This window comes from Corapipo altera, unplaced genomic scaffold, assembly GCF_003945725.1.
Source record: "Corapipo altera isolate COAL_440 unplaced genomic scaffold, ASM394572v1 0, whole genome shotgun sequence".
Classification (NCBI taxonomy): domain Eukaryota; kingdom Metazoa; phylum Chordata; class Aves; order Passeriformes; family Pipridae; genus Corapipo; species Corapipo altera.
In genome coordinates, this window is record NW_020884872.1 from 44,270,105 (window position 1) to 44,277,115 (window position 7,011).

At 35.9% G+C, this 7,011-nt stretch overlaps 1 long non-coding RNA gene across 1 annotated transcript; it reads right to left on the reverse strand.

The window, feature by feature from the left end:
- Positions 1-1,190: 1,190 nt before the first annotated feature.
- LOC113950610 lies at positions 1,191-6,757 on the reverse strand. The gene is made up of 3 exons (XR_003528800.1): positions 6,036-6,757; positions 2,159-2,245; positions 1,191-1,407 (listed from the first exon to the last, which is right to left on the reverse strand). It is a non-coding gene; the product is annotated as an uncharacterized LOC113950610 (long non-coding RNA).
- Positions 6,758-7,011: the final 254 nt, after the last annotated feature.

The following is a 7,011-nucleotide window of genomic DNA, read 5'->3' on the forward strand; positions in this document are numbered from 1 at the left end:
AGTATCAAAAGCCTTGGTGAGGTCGACAAAGGTTACATAGAGACCTTTGTTCTGTTCCCTACACTCCTCTTGCAGCTGTCTGAGGACAAATACCATGTCTGTGGTGCTCCTGTTGGCTCTGAAACCACACTGACTTTCAGGTGGAATTCCTTCTGCTATAGTGGGTATTAGTCTGTTCAAGAGTATTCTTGCCAGGATTTTACCAGCAATGGAGAGCAGAGTAATACCACGATAGTTTGAGCAATCTGATTTAACACCTTTCTTCTTGTACAAAGTGATCATGACAGCATCGCGAAGGTCTGATGGTAGTTCACCAAGCTCCTAACAGCGCACCACAAACTCGTGGAATTTGGTGTGGAGTGCAAGGCCCCCATGTTTCCAGACTTCAGGTGGGATTCCATCAACCCCAGCTGCCTTGCCAATTTTCACCTGCTGTATGGCCTTGAGGGTTTCTCCTAAAGTGGGGGTAGTATCCAATTCACACTTTACTGGTTGTTGTGTGATGGACCGAATTGCTGAATCTTGGACTACACAGTTGGTACTGAAAAGAGTCTGAAAGTGTTCAGACCATCGATTCAGAATGGAGGTTTTATCTGTTAGAAGGGTTTGACCATCAGCGCTGAGTAGAGGGCTTTGTACCTGGTATGTAGGCCCATATGCTGTTTTTAAGGCCTCATAGAAACCTTTGTGATCACCTGTATCTGCGTATAATTGAGTTTTTTCAGCTAGATCGATCCACCACTTGTTCTGGATGTCACGGAGTTTCTGTTGGAGCTTGCTGCATGCGAGACGACAGACTGACTGTGTAGAATAATTACAAGTTAATAACAGTGTGCCACAGGAATGAAACAATCTTTTTCTGAGAATTTTTTAGTCAATATAATCTTAATATTGAAAATAAGCACCATTTTGTTATCAGTTTTGGAATGTTTCAACTTTCTTTTGAACTTCTTTTTTCTTCTTGTTTAATTTTCATGCATCAGCTTGTTTCCTTTGTTATGCTAATAATTTTTTTGCCATAAATAAATTTTTGTGCTTTTTCTCATCTTTAAAAAACAAACCAAAGTGCTATCTAAGAGAAAATTGACTTGAATATATCATGAATGATCACTTGATACTCAGTATATGAAATGTAAAATGACAGATTTTAATTATTTAATTTTCAGTTAATTTAATCTGTGAATCACCAGTTACACACAAGATTATGATGGTAGCATTGCTCTAGTTACTGCTTGATTCTATGCAGTTTACCTTATCACATTTTTATAACCTACCTACCCAGAATTTTCCAATTTTTATTTTTAAATTAACTGAAGTCTAACCTAAACAAACCTAAACGCTGTTGCTTATGGAACATCTAGTCTCCATCTGGGAGATTCAGGGGAGAGTCAGGGATAGTATGGTGCACTGTGTAAAAATAAAAAAACAAATAAACATCCCCCTCAAGTTTTTAAAAAAAGGAGAGAAAAATATTTAAAAGTTTTATTGGAATAGATATATTTGAATACGTATTTTAAAATGTAACTATAGCCATTTAAAATGTTTTGTGGTGTGGAAATAAAACCTAACGTCAAAAGTTTATTATCCCCACCTAATTAAAATGTTTATCTGTCTAATGAATGCAGAGAGTGTAATATGCGTCAGTACCATGGTGATTATTATGTATCAAGTAAAGGATACATAGGAGAAGACCTATGCACTATTTATTTGTTGTGCTTAATAGTCTTGCTTTTTATTCCTAGAAGATCACCTCTGAGATCAGTCAGGCATTTGGAACTGTATGCCATACATCCAAGTAGTCAAAGGATAATAAGTTTAGTGTCACATCATGTATTTTCCTAATGTTCCATTATGTGACAAAACCCAACTTGCTGCTACCTAGTTTATTAAGAAAAATCCAAAACCAAAAGCCACAAACAAACAAACAAAACCAAAAAACCCACATGAAGATGGATTTGAAACTTATTTAAAGGATTCATACTATGCTGAAAAACTACAGTAGTGATTACAGTAAAAAAAAAAGAAACATCTCCTTTACAAATAATGGTCTGTTATTTAGAAAATATGAATAAAACAATTAAAAATAATTGCACTTTTTTTTGTGTCAGAAGTGAAAATGTTAGTTTGAGTCAAAAAAGTCAGGGATAGACTGACTCACAGAACTTTTAATGGCATGGATATCCTTTCTTTTGCTGATCATTTTCTAGTGTGCCAAATGTCTGTTCATTGTTTGTAGATGAAGATCCTGTGTCAAGAAAAGGCACAAATTCTTAATTAAAAGCAAATGTGGTCCCTATTATGTCTTTTTTTTAAAAAATTATATTGGACATAAACAGAGACTAGTGCATGCCCGAAGGAGTAGATTTGAATGCAATCAAAGCCAAAGGACAGTTCCATATTCTCAGCATGGGGTTTAATGCAGGTGTTTTGAGAGTTCAGTAAAGCATAGTATTCTTTAGGTTTGTGAATAACAAGGAAACTAAGCAATAATTGTAACTGTTTAAATTACTATTTTTCTGTTATAAATATTACACATATTTAAAATATGTTATTTTTCCTAAAAAAATAGGAACATAAAATTAGGTACATGCACCTAATATAAAAATGCTCTGATAAACATATACAAAATCAATCCTCCAGAGAAATCTCTGTAGTCACTTTTGCCTCACATTTTCTTTATAAGAACAATTGTCTATTCAAACTACCAAGAAGTTTCCTAAATCCCATCACTCCTAATTATGGCTTGATGCATTTCATAATAATAATAGTAGTAGACTGGTATCTTCTCTTTCCACTTGCTAGTAGGAGTTATTTCAGATATGTAACTTACATGACTGTTGTAAGTTTGCAAATTTTGTAAGTGGCTTTTTTATAAATCCTGGGTTACTGTAAACTGGAATAAAACTGAGTTTTATTTCTGCTTTTTTTCTTTTTTTACCTTTTGTTAAATTTGGAATTTTCCTTAGCAAAGACTAAAAAGTGTTCAATTCCCTTACTCTTCAGAAAAAAATATAATAACCATATGTTGGATTGCTGAATTCTTAAAAAAATGTTTGAAACCCTCTTGTGCCCATTACTCTTTTCGAAGATGTCCAATTCAGGTATGAGATTTACTCCATTTAATGTGTTTACATTATTTGTGTATTTGTTCTATTATTGTCTTGCAGAGTGCCCAAAACAGCATTTTCTTCTACTCTACTGTTGATATTACCATCAGTTTAATAATTTTCTCACACTCCATTGAATTCTAGTGTATTTTATTGGCAGATAGAAATACAGTTAGAAAATAAGCATTTTTTCCTGGTTTTATCTTTTCAGTTTTGGGGAATGCATTTTCACACAACCTGAATGTATAAAACTCTAGTTAGAAAGTTAGAGAAAGAAAATAATATAATCCATCAAAGATTTTGTACCTATTAGATAACATTTTTACGTTGCTCTAAAGTCCAGTGGCTAGAGATATGAATGTATTTGCTATTTAAAAAAAAAACCCAACAAACAAACAAACAAACAAACAAAAACAAAGTAAAAAAACAACATAAAGAAAAGCCAAACATCACCCTCCACATCAACCTGGGAGTGGAATTAACCTACACTAATTTCAGCCATATGTAAATTCAGTATGTATTCTCAGGTAAACACCAATCATCCTTCAACCGCCAATGGAACTACACACCAGAGAAACATAATACAGACAGGATTAACAACTTGCTGCAAACATTTCTCTTCTGCACTGGTTATACATATATCCTGTAGCATGGGGTTCTCTTGCCTGACCATCAGTGTCCAGTATCACTTGACATATGTAAATCTGTAATAGATTTCTGCAGAAGATCATTAGATATGATGGTCAGACAACAGAGGCCTTTTGCATTGGTGGTCAAGGGAAAGCAAGGGGCTGCTGGAGACCAGATGATGTACCCCACTAGCACAAAAATTACACTGTATAAACTGTGTGTATGTCACTGAGTGGATAGACCTAATTGGATGGACTTAGGACCTAGATGCCATTGCTGAAACTTGGTGGGATTAATTCTAGAAAGTACAGAGGTGGAAGGAGTACATTAAGAGGTGGATTGAGTGTGAAGAGACCTGAAGATAATATTTGACTTTACTGCAGACTCCTAAAAGCAGACATGTTGCTCTAGAAAGCAGTGCCACCCCCACCTTCAAAACAGCTAACACAAAGCAGGATTTATCTACCCTTAGCTTTAAAATCATCATTTACACATGAAATATGCAAAGAGCGTTTTATTATAGACTGTTAAGTAGGACTAGCATTGGAAGTGAAACAATATGTATTACAGTCATTACCATTGCATTACCTTTGAGATGGATAGCATTTTCAGAATTCTAGTTTGTTAAGAACTACAACATCTGTGCTCCCTAAAGTATGTTATAAAGAAAATTTTATTTTGGAGTTCCTGGCAGTGGTAGGAAATTTCTCAGAATTTCTGTTTCTAAGAATGTCTGAAGCATTTTTAACTACAGTTTTACACTGACTGAGTAATTAAAGGTTAGAATCAAAGATTAGCAATGAAACATGAAAAATAATAGAAATAATAAAAGAAAAACCAAAGCTCAAAGTTTCATACTCTTCTATTCACTTAGGGCAAACAAGCAAAGGTCATTTTCCCTTGATTTAAACAAATTGTCTATATATAAATAAAAAAAAAAATAAAAAGAAAAAATAGAACAGGGGTATAGGTATTAGCTATATAAAGTTCTGTTTACTAAAACATAGTGTTTTTTTCTAGTCCTCTAAAAATAGAGAACTATTTTTCCATGACTGATTCAGTCAGTTACAGATATGAATCTGAATGAAATGTTCCTGTGCATATTTTTAACAGGAGCTAATAATTTCAAAAACCACAGGTCTAACATTAGGTCTTACTACTCCACGGTATTCTCTTATATTTTTCATGCCTGTAAATATAAAAGGTAGGCTAGCAATGATGCAATGATGATTTAAAATTACAGTTTGTTTCCAACTATTGCTTCACAGTGACTCAGTGGTGAAGAGATTCTCCCTCTCATTTTCTCTACCATGACAGGCCAGGGGTCCACTGTCATATAAAGTAACAGTGTGAGTGATACTGACTAAAGGAAAACACTGAGGTAGTCTAAGAAAATTTAATTATACTTAATCACTAAATCCTAACAAACAAAAAACCAAACAAACAACAAAAAAGAAGTCTGATTCCACTGGAATTCTCCTTTTTTTTTCTACAGAAATGTCTACAATGACTGCCTCTAACCAGACACCTTTTCCCAGTGTTTTTTTAATAGCCTGAAATGTGTCCTCAGAATAGTCGTTTTTAAAAAGTACAGTGTTATCTCAAATTATCTTGTAACACTCTTACTTAAAAAGTAAATAATTTACAAAAGTGGTTTGGGGTTTTTCTATATTGTCGCAAGCATATATTTGCTTCCTACAACGTAATAGTCCCAAGATTTGGTCCAAAACAGTCTTAATTTTTTATAAAATTTTATCACATGAGTTTATTTATGTCCTGATCTGGTGCTTTGCAATAAAAGAAGGGAAAAAAACCCCAAACAACTAAAAATCTGTAATATTGATTAAAGACAAAGATAAAATTAATTAAAGATAGCACACTTGGTTCAACTGCTATTTTTCAGCATTAATAATTATATTTTTAATTTATTCAAATTAATATTCTTTGTACTCATTTTTGAAAGTATGACTGAAGTCATGACTTTTCAGAAAAATCTTAGCATATGTCATTGTTGTGGTTTGATCTCTCCAAAAATCCAATTTCCAAGCTTCCCCACATTTGCTTCAATGTGAGAGGGGTTTTCAGACATAACACATCTATTAGCATGAGGAAAATTATATCAAAATTTATTACTAACACAATAAATACTATAGAAACTAAAAAGCAAAAAAATACACAGTATTAATACAATGTCTACCAACTCTGGGGCTCTCCTACATCAATCCAGAAGAAGAACCCTCTAGGATGATAGCTAAAGTCTCTCTCTCACTGGGGTATCGAGGAAGGGGTCTTCTTTACCGCCACCAGCTGCTTGACCCTGCTGAGGTCTCCTCCTGGACTACAAGGGAACACTTGTTTTACCAGGTCTTCATCACGATTTACAGGGGGTCAGCTTTTGAGTCCTTTCCCCCCAGTACATGAAGGTTCCTCCCAGAGAGTAAGATGTCCACTCTTGCTCTCCAAGGTACAGGATTTCTGGGTTTTGCTCAGTATTTATACCCCAAATAGTTTTCACCAAAAGTCCTTACCCAGAAAAAACCTGCTTGGTTTAGCTTCTCTCTGTTTCAAGCTGCTGCAGCTTCAGCTTGACTTCTATGTGTCATGGGAGGCACTCTTCCCCCTGCATTCCTCCTTCAGTTTTCGGCTGCTCTCACCCAAACCTCACATAGGGCCTCCTCCGAGCCCCTCGGCCCTTCTCTCTGTTGCTCACTCTCAACTCAGGGTCGCCTCCTCCCACCCCGTTGTGTGTGGGGGGAAAGTGGTAGTGAGACTGCTTGGAGTCTTTCTCTCATCCTCTACCTGGAATTCTTCTAGCTCTGCACGATCTCCGCTGCTTCTGCAGCTCCTGGGCCACTCCTCGGCCTGCCTCTGGCTCGGCTCCAATACTGAGCCTGCCTACTGGGGGGAGCTAGCTCCAACCCCATTGCAGGCCTTTCAAGTCCACGTCACCACCTCTCCTGGGCAGTGGGGGGATAAAAAACCCTAGCCTTTGGCCACTTGCACCTGGTCCAGTTAATATACTGCTCTTCCAGCTCCCCCGGGGGGGGTGGGGGCAGCTCAAACCATGACAAATAGATGAATAATAATGATAATTGGAAGGCTGAACTGAATTTTTTGGTTACTTCCATATGCAATAAACCTGCTTCATAGATGTACTTCAAAGGTCCTCCTGAAGACACCAAATGTAAATATTTTCTGATAAAGCATTAATAAACTGTAAATTTGTGTGTATTCTGAAGGATTAATCAAGCTTGTACTGGGGAGCCCACCTTAA